Raw genomic sequence first — 21,482 nt, 5'->3', positions numbered from 1 at the left:
CTCGGATGATAACAGATGACTTAATGACAATTATCTATGTGGGTACTCTTGTTAACTCTGCAAATAACATCAGCGTTGAAATCAAACGTAGAATTACTTTTGCTAATCGCTGTTTCTTTGGCCTAAGTAAGCAATTAAGGAATAAGATCTATCGCGAAGTACCAAGGAGGCAATGTACAAAACCTTAATTATCCCAGCCAAACTATATTGTGCAGAAGCATGGACTTTTTTCCAGGTGGATGAAGGATCTCTTGATATATTCGAGAGGAGGATTCTAGATATGATATATGGACCGGTAACCAATCACGAACTCTACGAACTGTACAGCGACTTGCCTCTACGCTGTTCAACGATTAAGATAGCTAGAGCTCTAGCCTGTAGGGTATTAAACGCTTAGCTTGAGGGAACCAGGAACAAAAGCAGACCTCATTTCCGGTGGAGTGATCAAGTTGAGGCCGACACACGCCAGCTTGGCTTCGAAACTGGAGACATCAAGCTGAAGATCAGGAGCACGATCCTCTGTATCACCAACTAAAGAAAAGTAAGTAACTAAGGATACACTTCAAAGGATTCGTTTAATTCTGCATCAATTTCTTAAATTAATGTTTGAAACGTTTTGATAGTTATTTTAGCTATTAAAGGGTGATTTTTTTGAGGTTAGGATTTTCATGCATTAGTATTTGACAGATCACGCGGGATTTCAGCCATGGTGTTAAAGAGAAATATGCTCAGTATGCTTTGAAATTTCATCATGAATAGACTTACTAACGAGCAACGCTTGCGAATCATTGAATTTTATTACCAAAATCAGTGTTCGGTTCGAAATGTGTTTCGCGCTTTACGTCCGATTTATGGTCTACATAATCGACCAAGTGATCAAACAATTAATGCGATTGTGACCAAGTTTCGCACTCAGTTTACTTTATTGGACATTAAACCAACCACACGAATGCGTACAGTGCGTACAGAAGAGAATATTGCGTCTGTTTCTAAGAGTGTTGCTGAAGACCGTGAAATATCGATTCGTCGCCGTTCGCAGCAATTGGGTTTGTGTTATTCGACCACATGGAAGATTTTACGCAAAGATCTTGGTGTAAAACCGTATAAAATACAGCTCGTGCAAGAACTGAAGCCGAACGATCTGCCACAACGTCGAATTTTCAGTGAATGGGCCCTAGAAAAGTTGGCAGACAAATTTTGTTCAGCGATGAGGCTCATTTCTGGTTGAATGGCTACGTAAATAAGCTAAATTGCCGCATTTGGAGTGAAGAGCAACCAGAAGCCGTTCAAGAACTGCCCATGCATCCCGAAAAATGCACTGTTTGGTGTGGTTTGTACGCTGGTGGAATCATTGGACCGTATTTTTTCAAAGATGCTGTTGGACGCAACGTTACGGTGAATGGCGATCGCTATCGTTCAATGCTAACAAACTTTTTGTTGCCAAAAATGGAAGAACTGAACTTGGTTGACATGTGGTTTCAACAAGATGGCGCTACATGCCACACAGCTCGCGATTCTATGGCCATTTTGAGGGAAAACTTCGGAGAACAATTCATCTCAAGGAATGGACCGGTAAGTTGGCCACCAAGATCATGCGATTTGACGCCTTTAGACTATTTTTTGTGGGGCTACGTCAAGTCTAAAGTCTACACAAATAAGCCAGCAACTATTCCAGCTTTGGAAGACAACATTTCCGAAGAAATTCGGGCTATTCCGGCCGAAATGCTCGAAAAAGTTACCCAAAATTGGACTTTCCGAATGGACCACCTAAGACGCAGCCGCGGTCAACATTTAAATGAAATTATCTTCAAAAAAAAAATGTCATGGACCAATCTAACGTTTCAAATAAAGAATCGATGAGATTTTGCAAATTTTATTCGTTTTTTTTTTAAAAAGTTTTCAAGCTCTTAAAAAATCACCGTTTACATTATGTATAATTAAATACTGCTAACCTTTAAATAACGAATTTGTTAATACTTTATGTACAAGATATATTAAATGCTTTGTTAACTTTACGCTATTAATCATTATAATTAAACGTTATTTTGTTAAGACAATAATTGTAAACATGAAATGGAAATAAGTCTTTAAAAATCTTTTAAATTTCTAATCTTGGTTCCAGAAATTATTTCAAGGATTCACTGAGTTATGAAGAGATATCCTTAATCTTTAAAACAAGATGTGAAGTTCTCAATTTAAATGGAAGTCCTTACAATGGTAGTTTTAACCAATTCTGTACGCTGTGCAACTTAAAATCAAAAGAAGATTGCCAACATTTCATTGGTATCTGTCTGTGCAGCGATTGCCACTTTTAAAAAACTACGTGTTTAAAGATTAAGAAAGCTAGGACTCTAGCCCGTAGGGTATTAAACGCTTAGCATGAGGGAACCAGAAACAGAGGCATACCTTATCTCCGGTGGAGTGATCAAGTTGAGGCCATTACACGCAAGCTCAATATTCGAAACTGGAAACAGCAAGCTTTAGATCGAGTAAGCTGGTGGGATCTATTACTTGAGGACCAGCAGCATGATGCTCTGTATCTCCACGTAAAATAAAGTAAGTAAGTAAGTAAGTATATACTGCAAAGGATTCCTTTACCTCTGAGTTAAATTCTTAATTTTTGAAAGGTTTTGATTGTTATCTTAGCTGTCCGATTATCCTTCTTTTGGATTCAATAATAGTGTTGATTGGTCCGGATTGACTATATTGATCAGATGTATACTATTTCTGAATTCTATATATGCCACTGATAAATATATAATCTTATATAATTCAATAAGATTTAAACTCGCCAAAGTGCGAAATTAGATAATATTGTCTTAGCTAGAAGAGGCACTCACCTAATCCTCTCTAGATTGTTTTTTTTTTCTGCCAAAAAGTCCCATCATATGGATTCCTATAAAATCACAATTCAATTTTATTAACTTCCTTAATCCATTTAAGTGTGATTCGTCCTCGTCGTAGACGTGTATTCCCATTCAAATAATCACACAAAAAATACCAAATCAATAATCCCTCCACAAAATAACAAAAACTAAAATAAAAATAAAAAACAAAAACAAAAAGCTAGAATTTCGACAAAAAAAATATCAACCAAAAATACATCATAGTCAAATAATCATTGTTTAACCTTTTTGGTTTGTTGATAAATTCTCAGAAAACAACAACAATAACAAAAATCATAACTAAAAACTTGGAACATTGGTTTTTCATTGAAATATAAAAATTCAACATTGTAAAAACGCTACATACCAAAATAACACCACCACCAACTTCCGTAATCGCCTCCATGTTGCAGCGCAGCAGCCAAGAAGCGTGCTTCTGATGCTGCTGCTCCTGATTGTATTCGTATCCTTTTGTTGGTTATAGCAACTTTTTTTTTCTTTTGACAACAATCTGTTGTGTTTTTGTTGTGAGTGGATTTTCCATTTTGGGCGGATAATTTTTTGGCATCCGTTTCCGCTGAAAAATTGAAAAAAAAACTCAAGATTAGATAAAAATGAATTTTTACGAAAAAGTGTCATAACGTAAACACATATTTTTTTCGTATATACATATGTATGTACAAAAAAACAACAACAAAAGTTTTTGGTTTGTTTTTGCCAATTTACAATGGCAAACAAAAACCACCAACAACGAGGATATTACGAAAAAACGAATGTGAAAAGCGAATTTTCATTCGTTGGTTCGTGTGTGTTTTTGAAATTGTGATGGCGATATGGTGAAATTAATGTCACCGGGTCACAAAACACTTTAGTTCAGTGAACCGCCATGAATGGGATATGACCTTTAATGCGGATGTTTTTATACTGGTGTTGTTTTTTTTTTTTTAATTTATTTATTCATTTTTACGAACATTTTTGGAGTAAAGTTTTGTTGGGAAAAGACACTGCATGGCATTTATTTTAATGTGATTTTAAATTAGAACCTGTGTCCTTTGCTTTGTGGCTAATGAGTTTTTTGGAATAGGTAACTTGAAAATGTGGTTGGAAATAGTATTTTCACCGGAAAAGAAATATGTTTATATAGATCTAGGTTCGGCAAATTTGTCTTTTAGATGAATCTAATATAATTATGCGTTTAAGGAATTTAACATTTGAGCTTTCAAAGTTAAGGTCAGGGATACTATAGTAAGTTAAACTTAAATGTTTCGAAATAATATGGATTTCCACCAAAACATATATTTTGTATACATAAATGCCCATTTTCCTAGATTTGATGATTTCATCATTAGATTTAAAATCAAAGGAATTCACAGGAGAAAAAATATTAAAATTTAAAAATATTGTGTGGTCAAAATTCTTTAAGCAGGTTTAAACAGAAGAAACGTTTTGTTAGCCTTTTTATATTATCAAAACGGTTTTTCTTGTTGGTCTTTTTACCGAATTTTCGAATGCAACATTTCAAATTTTTATTTAGAACAATAATTCACATTATTTCTTAAATACTGAATTAAGCCGAGCTTCCCTTTTAGCCGCAGTATCTTGTATAAATTGACATCTTCAAATTATCTACAATATTTTCAACCTTAGAAAACTCGTTACCGTAACAATATTTGTATACAATTTTTCTTGTTTATGAACCAGATCATCCAAAAATTCTACAAGGTTTGTGTAGTAGAGTCAGTACATACATAACTATACAAGCCATTAGAGATTAGCATCCCACCGAAATTGACACGACTATGTAGGTTGACTGATGATCATAAACTTTAAGTTTGGGGGATTTTTGCACAAAAAGGTCTGTCAGTAGAGGCACTCCGCAAATTAGTGTTCTGGGCCCTCTTCTGTGGAACATAGTGGTTAACGAACTACTAATATCCCTTGAGAGGGAAGGCTACAGAGTGGTTGCATATGCCGATGATGTCACAGGGGAACATCCAATACACTGAGAGACCTCTTCCAAAATGCACTCAATATGCCCACTCAATAGGCTGATCACTGCGGACTTAGTATTAATCCTCAAAAAACAGATCTCGTCCTTCTCACACGAAAATAAAAGATCCCAGTAATTGTACCTCGTTCAATAAAAGGTGTACCACTAATTTTTACCAATGAAGGCAAATTTCTTGGTCGTCTAATATTGGATACAAAATTAAGTTGGAAACTATACCAAAGTACATAGACTACACTACGTAAGTCCCTATTTGGAAAAAACTTCCAAGTATCCATTCCATTCAGAGATGAATCTAACCATCTCATTCCGTCTCCCTAATCATTGTAGTGTCTTCCAAGCGGAAATGTAAGCGATCAAAGAGGTTATCTCCTGGCTAAAAAAACGTGATATCAACTTCTGATATCCGCATCTTCTCTGACAGTCAGGCTACTATTAAATCTCTTGACGGTGTCTCAACCAAATCTCAAACGGCTCTCGATTGTCGATCGTCTCTTTTGGAGATGGCGAAACAATATAACATTCACCTTTGTTGGGTGCCAGGCCACAGAGACATCACAGGAAATTGCAGATCCGATGAACTCGCTAAAAATGGGACCGTCATACCTATTTCAGCTTAAAGCGAGAAGATAGGTAAGGAGATAGCTGCACGTAATCTTCTGCTAAAAGAAACAGCTTTAGCGATAGCAAACTCTAGGTGGCACAATTTGCCACAAAACTCATAAGGCCTTCACTGGACCTAAAGTTCTCTAAAAACTTGTTATCTCAAAGCAGACTTCATATTAGCTCCCTATTAGGTGTCCTTACGGGACACTGTCTTATAGGCAGACACGCAATATGGCTTGGTGTAGCCTCAAATGACATCTGTAGGAGCTGTATGGGCGAAGAAGAAGAGGAAACAATCTGCTCTTTCGCTAAGACGCAAACTTCATCTGGGAGACTACACTATCTTCTTCGCTTTGTAAAAAGCTAAAAATGGTTCGACTAGTAAGAAGTAATTATCTAGATTCATGTGGTATCACAATGGGCTTTTTCTTTTGGCCTAAGTGTGTGGATTCTAAATCCGCAGCCACGTTAACCTAACCTAACCATGCAGGTTGACTATGTCCAATATAATAAGCCAAGTTAAAATAGCCGGATTGCTATGCAGACCAATCAATATCTACAATGGACTACGAAAAGGGGATGGTCAATCCTGCCGCCTCTTTAACATGGCTGGCCCGTCAACAAGAGGGACCATCATCACCAGGTCCAGCCTGTTAATATATAATGCAGACGGATTTGACATCATCGGTAGAACCGAACGCCACACAAAATCTGGGGCTGCACATTAGCGAAGGAAAAAAACATTTAAATGTGTCAAAAAACTCCAGTTAAAGAAAGAGATCCAAAGAGAACGGTTTGGAAGTACGAGAAAGCCAACTGGACGGTCTCAATAATTTAGTCAGGATCGTTAACTGGAAATCATGCTTCCTCGGTAGTCTAGTAGACTCCAGTTCTTGAACGCTTAAATGTACTTCGTACTCGTACTGTACTTTCTATCTATCTATCGTACTGTGGCGAGAGTTCTTAAAGATCTCAACATTCATGATATCCCCGCTATTATTCTGAAGAGGTGTTCTTCAACGCTAACAAATCCACTGGGTAAGCTTTTTCATCTATTTGATTCTTCTGGACTCGTTCCGAGTAGTTGGAAAACTGCATTTGATAGCACTAACGTGCCTTCTTTCTAAGGCCATGGAAACGCTGATTAAATATCAGCTTAAGAAATATCTTGAGAAACGGAAGCTTCTTAATAACCGGCAATACGGCTTTCGTAGCAATAGGTCAACTGGTGATCTCATGGTGCATCTCACCGAACAGTGGAAAAAACCTTTACATCGTTTTGGAGAAAGTAAGCTTATTGCACTTGATATTTCAAAAGAATTTAAAATATCACTGGCATCTAGTTCTTTTATCGAAAATGCTTGCTTTTGGTATTGACGAATCTCTTCTTCGTTGGATTAGACATTTTCTTTCGAACCGCTCAATTCAAGTTGTTTTGAATGGATTCAAGTCTGAAGCCCTTAAAATAAATGCTGGTGTGCCCCAGGGCTCCGTTTTGTCACCGACGCTATCCCCCATTTTTATAAATGATATCCTGTCTGTTACTTCTAATCCAATACATTGTTTCGCTGACGATAGCACTCTTAGCTTTTCATATTCCTTTCCAATGTTGTCTTTTATCGTTCAAGCGATCTATCTATCCTATCTATCAGATGCAAGTCATCAACGAAACTGAAATACTACCTTTTGTGGAGCGATCACATGTACGATGTCGCCAAAAATCGTCTAATCTGGCTACAATCTACAAAACTAATATACGTCCGAAATTTAAATATAACTATCATCTCTAGGCTTGTGCTCCAGTAAATTTTTTAGGTTTCATGGACAGTATTCAAAGAAGATCTGTAAAATCGATTGGTGACATAAACATCACCAACTTGATAACGTCACTCGAACATAGTCGCAAAGTTTCTTGTCTCACCTTTTTTTACCGTCATTTTAAAGGACTATGGTCTACTGAAATATCCAGTTGCATTCCTCCCCTTAAACAAATTAAACCGTAATACCCGTGATTCTAGGAATGGCCATCAGTTTACTCTCGAGCCCAACATCGCCCAGAGATTCATTAGGTCAAAAAGTATCGCCTCAAGATAATTTCGACTTTCATCTATTTTCCACCTCAGAATCTAAATTTATGTGCAGAATTGTGTTATTTGGAGCTCGGAAAATACGGGGGTAGTTGTTGAAAAGCTTTAAATGTCCTTAAAGTACTACTTTTTGTGAGTGCTGATGGTGTGATTGGACCTTATTCATACGACAATGAGGGTGGTGCATCAATTCAAGGTCTTAAATATAGAATTCCTGTACTCATTGCAAAGCTAATGTGCGAATTAATTATTGAACATTTCAGACAGAAGAAAATAATTAATGCGGTAAATTTACATACTGAATGCATTTTTAAATCAGTGATGATGTCAAAAGGACTATTTTTTAATACAAAATGACGGTTTCTGATAAGACAACGTTGCCAACATTTTTAAAGATCATTGATAGTTTTTCAAAGCCAGAGCTAACAAAAAGATGTTTCATATTCTAAAATTTAAGTCAATATTTCTGTTACGGAAGATCTGGCAATGCCTTTGCCTAACTTCCAAACGCACCCCAATCCTCCTGTCAATCAATAATTTAATTTTAATTGATGCTACTAACGAGGCCAACTAACCTCGATATAATTTTGGCGCCACGCGGCAGAAACACAGAAGGAATAAGAGAGTAGAAAGTAGTAGAAGAATATCAAAAGAACTTCCTAAATTTGATGGTGACCCAGAAGAATACATTCGAACACATTCGAGCAAACAACTAAGCTATGTGGATCCGGAAAACCTTCTTCGTCTTTGACAAGCTTTGGAAGGAAAAGCACGAAATTCAGTTCGAAACTTCTTGCTGCATGAATCTTGTATGACGCAAATATTATCAACATTACGAATGAAGAACTAATAATAGATGTCCCGTTGTCGCAAATCAAAGAAATGGCAGCACCTAAACAAAATCGTCCAGAAACAATAATTGACTCTGCACTAGAGGTACAAAATATATGTGCCACCATGAAAGACTCTGGTTTGGCGAATCATCTGTGCAACCCTGAACTTCAACAAGAATTGGCCTCTAAGTTACCTGGACTTTTAGGTAACTTTTGAGGAATGCACAAACTAACATTGAAAAACTGCACATTGGATGATTAGCAATAGCTCCTTTGAAACTGATGTCAATTCCTTGATTAGAGCTTCAAGCAGCCGTCATCGGAGCTCGATTGGCCAAGAGCCTTCTAGCCACCCATTCAATTGAAATTTCTAAACTTACATTCTGGTCAGATTCGCCTACTGTACTATCTTGGCTTCGTCACAAGCAGTTTGTCGCTTTTCGCTTTAGCGAGATACTCGAGTTGACGGAATTATCTGACTGGCGATGGATTCCAACGTTAGAAAACGTATCTGATAAAGCAACGGATTCCTGATTTTTCAAACGACAGTCGATGGTTAAATGGACCATCCTTCTTAAAACTTAATTCAAGTGACTGGCCAAAAGAAGATTACAAAAGTAAAACAACAGATGAGGAACAACGCGCCCAATATATAGTCTGGGTGGTGAGTGTTCTATTGCTATTAAACCCGAACGCTTCTCTTCCTGGAAAGGATGGCTAAAGGTTATGTCAAAAGTCATCAATTATGCTCCATTTTGGAAATTTGGCCAGACGTGGCTTTCTATTGAACTATGCACAAACTTTAAAGGTGCGGAGCGTAAATTGACAAATTTTCGAACTGATTGATAACTGGTTGCGTTTACGAGCTCTTCCATGAAATGGCGTTTCCCAGCTCACTACATATGGGAGGATCCTGGGAGCGTTTGGTGCATTCCGTTAAGGATATGTACTTTATAAAATTTTAACATCACGCAATACTAATGATGAGCTCTTACCTAATTCTTTAATGGAAGTGGAGATGATTGTTAGTTCTAGACCATTTACATACATTTTAATTGATCATGAAGAAGAGGAATCCCCGATTCATAACCCCTTTCTGCTTGGCAGTTCTAGTGGTATTAAGTCAATAATCGAAGGTGTAAGCGAGGGGGTGCAACTCCGAAGAAATTGGCAACGACGCTCAACAACTTGCAAATGCATTTTGGAAAAGATGGCTTCGTGACATTGCAAATGGTTTGATAAAGTAAATCCAATCGAAGTAGATGACATCGTACTCTTTGCTGATTCTGATAGTCCTAGATTCTGTTGGCCAAAAGGAAGAACCATTGCTACTTAAGTGTAAGTCGACGCTGATGGTAGAGTGAGAAGTGAGTTGATTAAAACTGTTGCTGGTATATACGAGAGGCCAGCTACAAAAATTGCGGTGCTTGATGTTCGTCGGCTCAAAGAATGAGACATAGTAGGACCTCAAGAGGACATACTGGGGGGGGGAGTGTTGAGCACCCCAATCCTTCTGTCAATTAGTATTTTTATTTTAATTAATGCTTCTTACGAGGCCAACTAACCTCGCGCCAGCGGCAGAAACCCACAAGGAAAATAAAAATTAAGTTACTTTAAATTTATAATTTGAATTATAATTATTTTATTTTGGATTTTTTCAATAAAATTATTAAATTTAAAATCGATAAGTAAATTTCAAAATGTAAAACACTAAACAAAATAGTCCTTTTTTATGTTTTCATAATTTGTATTTATATTATTTGTATTTTATTTATTTTATCGTATTTTAATTTGTTTATTTAAGTGCCTGTTTTTCAAGTTCTCATAGGAAGTTATTGTAATGAGTCCGATTTGTCAAATTGAAAATTTTGACATTTTTCGACGTTTGAAGGTCCTTGCAGTCGAAATAAAAGATTTGTAGAAATATGTCTGTGCGTGCGTGTGTACGTACGTTCGCTACGTTTTTTTCGTCCTCCATAGCTCAAGAACCAGAAGAGATGTCAACTTTAAATAAATTTTTTTATACAGATAAAATGGCAGAAAGATGCAGAAAGGGCTCTCAAGAAAACTGCGTGGATGGTTTTTTTACCATAGCAGTTTAAAAAAAGAGTAAACATTTTGGTCAACCCTAAATATCTTACGAACCAAAAACGCTAGAGACTTGAATTAAATTGTATATAATATATTGTAACGTAATATCAAAGAAGTATATTTTTTGACAAAAATCCAACTAACGGTTTTTCTTACAAATAAAAAAAAAACTTAAAAAAAAAATTGTCGTCTCCAAAATTTTACGACTAAAATACGATTTCATCTCCAAAACAATTTTGCGCAACGAAGAATTATTTTTTTGACATCTGATAAGCTTTTGAGAAAAATCGAACGAACAGTTTTTTTTATAAAAAATAAACATCTAAAAAAAACATTACTCGAAGTTGGTAAAAATTGAATATCGATTCAAATATCTTTTCAAAAACTTGAAATTTAGGCTTCAAACTTATTTTATCTTATAAGAAATATTGATTTCAACATTCTGAAAAATATTGAAAAAAATCGAATTGACAGTTTTTTTACAAAAAATAAAAACCTAAAAAAAATTAATAAAAGTTGGTAAAAATTGATTTTCGCCTCAAATATTTTTTCAAAACGTTGAGATATTGGCTTGAATTTACTTTTATCTTTCAAAAAATATTTGTTGTCAACATTCCGTAAAATTTTGAAAAAAAACGAATTGACCATTTTTTTACAAAAAAATAAAAACCGATAAAAAATTAACAAAAGTTAGTAAAAAATGATATTCGACTTAAATATCTTTTCAAAAATTTGAGATAATAACTTCTTACTAATTTTTACTTATAAGAAATATTGTTTTCAACATTCCATAAAATTTCGAGAAAAATCGAATTGACAGTTTTCTTAAATAAAAACCTAAAAAAAAAATGTATAAAAGTAGGTAAAAATTGATTATCGACTCAAATATATTTTTAAAAATTGTAGATATTGTCTTTAAACTACTTTTATCTTTCAAAACATATTGTTGTTACCATTCGGTAAAATTTTGAAAAAAATCGAATCTACAGTTTTTGTACAAAAAATTAAAAACCTAACAAAAATTTAACAAAAGTTGGTAAAAATTCATTTTCGGAGTCAAATATCTTTTCAAAAATTTGAAATATTGGCTTCAAACTAATTTTATCTTATAAGAAATATTGTTTTCAATATTCGATAAAATTTTGAATAAAATCGAATTGACATTTTTTTTTTACAAAAAATTAAAAACCTATAAAAAATTTAACAAAACTTGGTAAAAAAATGATTTTCGACTCAAATGTCTTTTCAAATGTTTGAAATATTGGCTTCAAACTAATTTTATCTTATATTAAATATTGTTTTTAACATTCGATTCAATTTTGAAAAAAATCGAATCGTCAGTTTTTTTTTACAAAAACTTAAACTCTAAATAAAACAATACTAAAACTTGGTAAAAATTTACTTTCGACTCAAATAGCTTTTAAAAAATTAAAAATATTGGCTACAAACTTATTTTATTTCACAGAAAATATTGTTTTCGATATTAAGTAATTTTTATATAAAAATTCAACAGTCCGTTTTTTCATAAAAAATAAAATCTACAGAAAAAAGTACGCAAATTTGGTAAAAATTGATACGAGTACATATAGACAAACTTTTTAGCAAGACAAATTGACAGACGGAATGGGAAGTTATCAGTGTGGGTCGCATCCCAGCATCTTTTTTTTTAAATTTATACTAGCTTATTTTGTTTTATATTATTATTTTTTTTTATTTTGTTTTACTCTATTTTCTATAATTTTGTTTTATTTTACTTTATTTAATTTTTATTATTAATGTACCTTTTTCCCACAGCCAACTGTAAAGTCTCCACTCCTAAACACTAGCAACCCTATGAACTTGGTAAAAGCTCTCTTCATCTCTTTTCTCTCTTTTTCCAAACAAAAATAAACATTATCCTACTCGTATGTAATTATACTCAACTACTCGACCAAAACTAAAAAAATTCACACTGCCTGCCCGACATGACAATGACAGTCTGCATGGCGTGACTAAAGACTAAAAGAAAATTCTCTGAGAAAGTGAATTAAAATTTTCCGTTTTTCCTGCCAAAAATTGAATTTAAAAGAAAACAAAAGCAAATATAAAATCCACCACTTTTCCGCCACACGCACTCTCTCACTTATTTTGCATTTTCCTTTAGCAAAGAGAGTGCCATTGTGCGAGTAGTGTTTGTGTGTAAACAAAATCGAATCGACCGTAAATAGGTAAGGTACCGTATCCGTACTGTTCCAACTGAAAAACCGAATGACATACAAACCATTCGTGATAAAAAGCCGGAAAATATGAAAATTGTTGATAAATTTTTATGGAAATTCCTCTCTTTCTCTCTCTCTCTTTATCTTATTTTTTGGTGTCGTTTTTCCCTAAATTCATTTTCATTTTCTGTGTTCTCTCTTTTTTGGAAAAAAGAAAATTCCCATCATATGAAAATGAAAAAAGAAAAGAAAAATACTACTTTAAGTAAGTTCTCCGGTTTTTCCTTTTTGGCAATTTGTCTAACTTTTCGCTCAATATTGCAACTTCTCTGCACACATTTCCACACAACTGAACTTTTTCATTTTCAGTTGATTTGAAGTCTTCGGCAAAAATGGACGTGTAACGGGATTTTCACTTAACAAACACAAAAAAAAAGAAAACTAAACCGAAAAGGAAGAAAATACAAAAAAAAAAGAAATAGAAAAAAAATATTTAAATTAATTTTTTTTCTTTAAAAAAACAATCCTTTTCTTTAACGCTCTTTATTCCGCGAACGTCTTGCCGTCGTCGTCATCGTCATTGTCGTCGTCACCGTCTCTATACGTCTCCACGTTGATGTTGTCATTTTGTTTTGTTTTTATTACAATTCAAAATTTTCGTACATTTTCAATTAAAACAAAAAGAATTTTTAACCTACAATAACTTTGGTACTAGATTTTCAATACTTTCAACTACTTTTCAAAAAAACTACTACTATTACCACTACTAATACTACTATTTACCATCAAAAGTACCGTTAAGTGAAATTAAAAAAAAAGAAAAAAGAAAAGACCGTTGTTTTTTTTTTTCTTCCGCCGTGTCGCGCTGCTGTGACAAATCCGCTGCCGCCGCATGTCAAATTTTATATACCGTTGTTTTTAGCGTGTATATGTAGTTTTGTTTTCCTTCTATTCTTCTGCCATTCCGTTGTTCGTCCGTCTCGTCGTCGTCTTCGTTTTCACCTTCTCTGCCGTCGTCCTCACCCGTCGTCGTCGTCGTTGTCGTCGTCGCCTTATACGTATTGTATTTCCATCATACACACTCCTCGCTCTTTGCGCTATACCTATTTTTCGTTCCGGAGGAAAATTCGTCATAACAATAAAACGAATTTCCCATTTTCTTTGCTCTAGTGGTCGATATAGTATTCGCATAATTTTCGTTTCTGTGTTGACAGCGAAAGAAAATTTAGAAAATTACTACACAACAACAAAAGAAAATGTTCTTACTGTAAATAGTGTAAAGTTTGTAAAAATTAATAAAGAAAAAATAAAAAAAATCATAAATTTAATTTTTAAAATTAGAATTAAAATTTATAACAAAAAAAAAGTAGTTGAAAAATTAACCGTGTAGTGCTTCATTTGAAAAGTTTAATATAATTAATAAATAATAATACGCCAATAGTTTTGTAGCTGGGATACGCTTTAAAATTTACTAAAATTTTTTAAATAATTACAAAAAAAAACTACTAAAATAATTAAGCAGAACCATTGCAAAAAGGAATACCAACTTTTTTTTGTTTTTAATTAATAAAGAAAATAATAAAAATAAAATAAAACATAAAAAAAAAGTATCTCGCGTGTGTAAAATAATAAAACAAAAAGTCAAAAAGGAAAACTACATCGTCATTATAGTAAATGCCTTTCGGTTAGGAGCAAACAAAAATAAGGATATAAAAAACGGATTAATCCTGCTCACGAACCCAAAAGCACCTCATTTCGACAAAATACTAAAAAAATCTAGGATTAATTTATTTGTAACACAAAAATACCCACAAAAATACAACAATAACAACAACAAAAACAAAATACACTGTTGCAATTTTAGATATAATATACTATACACACAGTTACAGTTATACTCTTACAGTCACAATCACAGAAAGTATCTCTATAGCAAAATATACAAACAAAAAGAAAACTCTCATAAAGCAGAAATAAAAGGAAGAGGAAATACAAAATTCCAGATGCATTCAAATGCTCGTGCATGGATGGCAGCAGCAATAATAAGTACACGAAGGATCTCTGCAACCATTTCCGCTGCAGTAGGCTGAGGGGGCATAAAATAGAATAAGGAAAAAATAGAAACAGAAAAATAGAAAGAGAAAAAAAAAACAGAACACCCAGCTATCCAGCTATCAAAAATCCTTTTTGTCCTGTCGGAATCGGAACTGTCGGTGCGGAAGGATTACAATTTTGTAAATTATAATCAACTTGCAAAAATAAAAAAAACTAGCGTCGTAGTCATCATCGTCATCGTTGGAGTCGGAGTCGGAGTAGGAGAGGAGATAATCTGTCTATGAAAAGGATTTTTGTTCCGTTTCATCGTTTATTAATTACATGTAAGTATATTATGAGTGGGAAATGTACAACTCGTACCTATAGATCCTTTTTTTTTGAATTAAATGATTGAATGGAAGATTGGAAGAACTCCTTTTTAAGTGGATACAAATATTATAGGTTTTATTTTTAGTACCCTTGTTTTGGGTTGATCCTTTTTCGCTTTAGCTTGAAGTCTACTATATTTATGTAGGCATATCCTATGTGTGTGTGGTTTTTGTGTAGGAAGGGGTAGTTTTTCTTCTTCTTCTTATTTCATAAAAAGGACTCGTGCTGATTTTGATGTCAGGAGTTCTTACTTAAGGCGTGTTCGTTTTTTATGAGTTTTTTAAGTTGAAGTGGGTCAGAAAAAAAGGAATTGAGGAAATTTATGTTTTCTTATTTCTTTTTTTTCCTTTACCATTTTTACGCTACTGACCTAGAGACATGTTTTTGTTTTGCGTTGAATTTTTAACATTCTTTTTATTACTTTTAGTTTTCTGATAAATATAGGTTTAAAGTTCATTGGACATATTTTGAAAAAGGAAGATTGAAGTTAAGAGTTAATTAAAATTGTGTAATTCTGAAGCTGTTGGAAATTGTGATTTTGATGTAGTGCATTTGCTTTGAATGAATACTTCGGAGTTTTAATAAATTTGAAGGTATGTCATTTCCTAGTGGTTTCGATGTGGCACCACAAAATTGATACTGTTTAAATATGTTACTACAGGTTTCATGACGAAAACAAAACTAAGTTGTGCAAAATGTATAATTGTTACTGTTCCTTAGTAAAAACAATCGATAAATAATAGTTTAGAAAACTTTTTTTTTCTATTTAAATGCTTAAATTAATTTTGATTCTATGATGGAAAGAACAAAAACGTATTATTTTTACAGTAAAAACTTACCAAATGTTCTTCGCTCAAAAAGCGGATTTGATTTTGAATAAAATTTAGACCTTTCATATTCTTGAAAATATTGAATTATTTTTTTATTTTATAACATTTGTAACGATGATGGGAGATTTTAATTTTTTTTAAAGTGATTCTTTTTGATTTTTGGAAAATCATAAATAGATTTTGGATAAATACTATACAGTAAAAAAGAGTCTTGGATACGACCTACACTGATAACTTTTGATCATTGTCCGTCTGTCGGTTTGTCTTAGGATTTTACACAATTTTAATAATAATTTTTTGTGTGATTTAAAAAGTTTGAAGTCATTTTCTTTCCTAGTTCACTTGATACTTGAGTCGAAAGCCATTTTTTATCAGTTAGTTTTTTTTTGGTTTTTGTAGATTTTCGTGTTTTGTAAAAATAGTTGTCAATTGAATTTTTCTAAAAAAATAATTTAAGGCGAGCAACAATACTTTGTTTGATTTCAATTTATTTTTCTTTATGAGGTTTTTAGTCAAAAATAATTTTTTACCAATTTTAGTAGAATTTTTTTTAAAGTTTTTATTTCTTATGAAATAAGAAAATACAGATTTGATTTGTCTAATACCATTACCATCCGTTAAGAACAAAATTCAATTTGGAGATATCGAGAATCGAACACTAATTTTTACCAATTTTGTAAAGTTTTTAATTTGTATGAAAGAACTCAATGTTTGATCTTTATAAAATTTTTTGAATGTTGAATACAACATTTTTTATAAGATATTGTTTGTCTGAAGCCAATATCTTTAATTGTTACCAACTTTAATGTGTTTTTAGAATGTCTATTTGATTTTTCTCAAAAATTTACCAGATGGCAAAAACGTTATACTTTGTTGTGTAAACTAATTTGGAGGCAAACATTGAAATTGAAAGTCCTTTCCGCATTTTTGTGTCTTATTATCTGTAAAACTAAATTTATTTGAAGTCGATATCTCTATTGGTTCTGTGAGATATGACGGACGTACGGACATTTAAAATCTTTGATTTAGATTCTGGGTACTTTGAAATGTCGAGAAATGTCAAAATTTTCAATTTGACAAATCAGACCGATTACAATAACTTCCAATGGGAAATTTAAAAAAATCATTTAAAGTAAAGCAATCCATTCATTAATAGAAGAATGAGTTCTTCAATACAGAGTTTTCAAAAAGAGGTTTTAATTTTAATTTCCCGCTGTCAATGGAAGATTAAAATACGAATTTCAAGAATACAAATGTCGAAACATAGTTAAAGTGGCATTTTCGTTAAACTAATGTCTAATTAGAAAACAATAAACTTTTTTTTTTTATTTTAAAGCTTTGAATTTCTCGACAACTGAATCGAGAAATAATTCTGAAACGTGTAGTTTGCGTGTGACACACTAAAGTTTCTTCCAAACTTATTTGTTAACCTTAATTTGTTTTAATTGAATTTAGAGAAACTGTTTAATGCACCTTTTTTCCAAAAATTCAAGAATAACCAAACAATATTTTTAAAAGGTTAACGCAAAACAGTATTTTTAACTTCCCATAGGAAGTTACTGTAATGGGTCCGATTTGTCAAATTGAAAATTTTGAAATTTCTCGAAGTTTCAAGTTCCCTAAAACCGAAATAAAAGATTTTTAGAAAGATAGTTGTGCGGTCATGTGTACGTACGTTCCTAGGTCCGTGCATCCGTACGTTCTCGACGTTTTTTTCGTTGTCAGCTCAAGAACCAGAAGATATATCGACTTCAAATAGATTTTGTTATATAGATAATAATGCCGAAAGATGCTCTCAAGAAAATTGCATGGGCGGTTTTTTTTACCATAGCACTTTAAAAAAAGGTGAACATTTTGGTAAACGCTAAATATCTAGCATTAAATTTTATATTATTTATTGTAACGTGATACCAAATCAGAATATTTTGGGAAAAAATCGAATTAAAAGTTTTTTACAAATCAAAAAAGCTTACAAAAAATTGCCACCTTAAAAATTTACGAATACAAAATGATTTTATCTTAAAAACAATTTTGTGCAACGACTAATAAAGTTTTTAACATCTGGTAAAATTTTTAGAAAATTCAAGTTAATCAAATATCTGTTCAAAAACTTGAGATTATGGCTTCAAACTTAATTTATCTTATAAGAAATATTGTTCTTAACATTTGGTAAAATTTTGAAATTAATCGAATTGATAGTTTGTATTTTTTTTTACAAAAAATAAAAACCTAAGAAAAAAATTAATATAAGTTAGTAAAAATCGATTTTGGACTCAAATAACTTTTGAAAAATTTGAGATTATGGCTTCCAATTAATTTTATCTTATAAGAAATATTGTTTTCAACATTCTGAACATTTTTGAGAAATATCGAATAGACAGTTTTTTTTACAAAAAATAAAAACTTAAACAAAAAAATTAATACAATTTAGCAAGAATTGATTTGCGACTTAAATATCTTTTAAAAAATTAGAGGTTGTTGCTTAGAACTAATTTTTGCTTAAATGAAATATTGTTTTCAACATTAGGACAAATTTTGAGGAAAATCGAATTGACAGTTTTATTTTACAAAAAATAAAAACCTAAACTAAAATTTGGTATAAATTGATTTTCGGCTCAAATATCTTTTCAAAACTTTGAGATATTGGCTTTAAGTTACTTTTATCTTTTTAAAAATAGTGTTGTCAAGATTTAGTAAAATTTTGAGAAAAATATAATTGGCAGATTTTTTACAAAAAATAAAAACCTAAAAAAAACTCTACTAAAACTTAGGAAACATTTACTTTCGACACAAATACTTACTTACTTACTTAAGGTGGCCCTACAGTCCAGGGCGGACCTGGGCCTCAACCAACATGCGTCTCCAGCCAGCTCGGTCCCTAGTTAGCTGTTGGCCAAGTTGGTTGAGGTCCTCTCCCACCTGGGTGCGCCACCTGAGTCGCGGTCTTCCTCTACTGCGCCGTTACACGGGATTGGATTCGAAGACCTTCCGGGCTGGAACGTTGATGTCCATTCGCTCTACATGACCTAGCCATTTCAGCCGTTGGACTTTAATTCTGTTGTCGCTGTACAACCCGTATAGTTCGTCGTTATATCTGCTCCTCCATTCTCCATCTATGCGTACGGGAGCAAAAATCACTCGAAGAATTTTTCTCTCGAAGCATCCTAAAACGCTCTCATCTTTCTTTGACAGGGTCCATCCCTCAGCGCCATAAATGAGAACCGGGATGATGAGTGTCTTAAAGATGATGATTTTAGATGCTCGAGAGGACTTTACTACTCAGTTGCCGTCTAAGTCCAAAGAAGCAGCGATTTGCAAGAGTTATTCTTCGTTTGATTTCAGCGCTGGTGCCGTTGTGTGTGTTAATAGCGGTGCCTAGGTAGACAAAGTCCTTAACTACCTCAAAGTTATAGCTGTCCATGGTGACGTTTTGTCCAACACGTCGTTGTTCAGTGTTTTTTTTTTGATGACAGCATATACTTGGTCTTGAGCTCATTGACCACTAAACCCATCTTCTTCGCTTCCGTCGCAATGCTCATAAACGCTCCACTGACATCACGCTTTGATCTCCCGATTATTTCAATATCATCTGCGTATCCAAGTAATTGGATGAACGGTTGAGTTTTGCACAATTCTTTACAGAACAACGTTGAAGAAGTCGCATGACAGTGCATCGCCTTGTCTAAAACCTTTTTTGACATCAAATGAATCGGTAAGATCTTTTCCGACCTTGATAGAGCAGCGTGCATTCTCCATCGTCATTCTGCACAAACGGATAAGTTTGACAGGGATGCCAAAACTAGACATTGCTCTGTAGAGTTCTTCCCTATGGATGCTGTCATACGCGGCTTTAAAACCGATAAAGAGATGGTTGGTATCGATTTTAAGTTCATGGGTTTTTCAAGATCTGCCGTAGTGTGAATATTTGGTCTATTGTGGACTTTCCTGGTCTGAGGCCATACTGATAAGGACCAATCAGGTTGTTGACGAACAGCTTCAGTTGTTCACATAATATGGCAGAAAGGATCTTATACGCAATGTTAAGGAGACTTATGCCTCTGTAGTTGGCACAATTTAAAGGCTTACCTTTCTTATGTATCGGGCATACTATGCTGAGATTCCACTCATCAGACATGCTTTGTTCCGACCATATTTTGCAGACCAGTTGGTACATGCTCCCTACCAAGTCATAGCCTGCTGCTTTGAATAATTCGGCAGATATGCCGTCAGCTCCAGCAGCTTTGTTTGACTTAAGTTTAGATATAGCTATCTTCACCTCGTCAAGGTCGGATAGGCGGAATTGTTGATCTACGTCGGCTAGGTTGAGTGGTTATATCTCCCTTACAGCGGAATTCAGTTCGTCATCTCCGTTATATAATTTGGAGAAGTGGTCTTTCCATATTTGACTCAAATAGCCTTTGAAAAATTACAAATATTCTCTTCAAACTCTTTTTATTTCACGGAAAATATTATTTTCGATATTCAGTAGATTTTTTTTATAAAAATCCAACAGTCCGTTTTTTATCAAAAAATAAAATCTCCAAAAATTAGTACGTAAATTTGGTAAAAAGTTTATGTTCGATTCTTGATATCTCTTAAATTGATTTCATTCATCCAATTTGTAAAAATTTAAGAAATGCTACTAAAATTGGTAATCATTTGTTTCGACTAAAAATCTATTTAACGAAACTTTTAAAATAAACTATTTCTTTATATAAAAACCCGACACAAAATGGGATGTGAAGTTATCAGTGTGGGTCGCATCCCAGCCTCATTTTTTTTTAATCCTAGCCTCGGAATATATTTTTTCGTCCGCCTTATCTCCAGAACAGTTGAAGATATCGACTTCAGGGGTGTGTTTGACGAATAAAAAGTGATATTACAGCAAAATGATTAAATGCATAAGAAAATAACTTTTTTGACAAGTTTTATGGCGATAAAAAAAATGATTTTCAAATGTCTAATCCAATTTTTAAGAAACGTATCCCATATATTTTCTGACAGAAACGAAAACCTACAAAAACTGGTAAAATATGATTTTCTAACCAAGTGTATTAAGATCAAAGAAAGACGTTTTCTTCAAGGTTTTTTTATCTTATCGGAATCTTATGAAAATTTTGTATAAATAATTTTCTTTAAAAAACAAAAGTTAATTGTTAGCCTCTTTTTCAACATTCGTTTAAGTTTCATTAAAAACTAAAATTTTACAAATTCATATAATTCATATTTTGAAAACGTTATGTTTTTTAATTCCAGCTCAAAAATGATGTAAATGATAAGATCCAAAATTATTGACAAAAAGCATGACTTTTTGAAATAACAACAAAGTTAACAGAAGATGTGTTATCCAAAAAAAAATAAAACACCTTAAAATAAACAGTAGGAAATAATGAAATTCGAAAATGCGCTTTAGTTCTATTATAACTAATGTCTTATGCCAAATATTTAAAACAAAATCAAACAATGTTTAAACTTGGTTGTTCAATTATAACTGACTTAAATTTGTTGAGATTCTTAAGT

The 21,482-nt window shown here is 33.1% G+C and overlaps 1 protein-coding gene across 2 annotated transcripts in view; it reads left to right on the top strand.

The window, feature by feature from the left end:
• Positions 1-13,051: 13,051 nt before the first annotated feature.
• LOC129949207 (potassium voltage-gated channel subfamily H member 2) overlaps positions 13,052-21,482 on the top strand; it is a 613,952-nt gene continuing 605,521 nt past the window's right edge. Inside the window, exon 1 of one of the 2 annotated variants that reach the window (XM_056060506.1) lies at positions 13,052-15,086. The gene's annotated coding sequence lies outside the window, so the exon portion shown is untranslated. The remainder of the gene's footprint in view (positions 15,087-21,482) is intronic. The other variant, XM_056060508.1, reaches the window with a different exon arrangement.

This window comes from Eupeodes corollae, chromosome 3 (genome assembly GCF_945859685.1).
Source record: "Eupeodes corollae chromosome 3, idEupCoro1.1, whole genome shotgun sequence".
Classification (NCBI taxonomy): Eukaryota; Metazoa; Arthropoda; class Insecta; order Diptera; family Syrphidae; genus Eupeodes; species Eupeodes corollae.
Note: the sequence above shows the minus strand (reverse complement) of the source record. Positions and strands in the feature narration are given on the sequence as shown.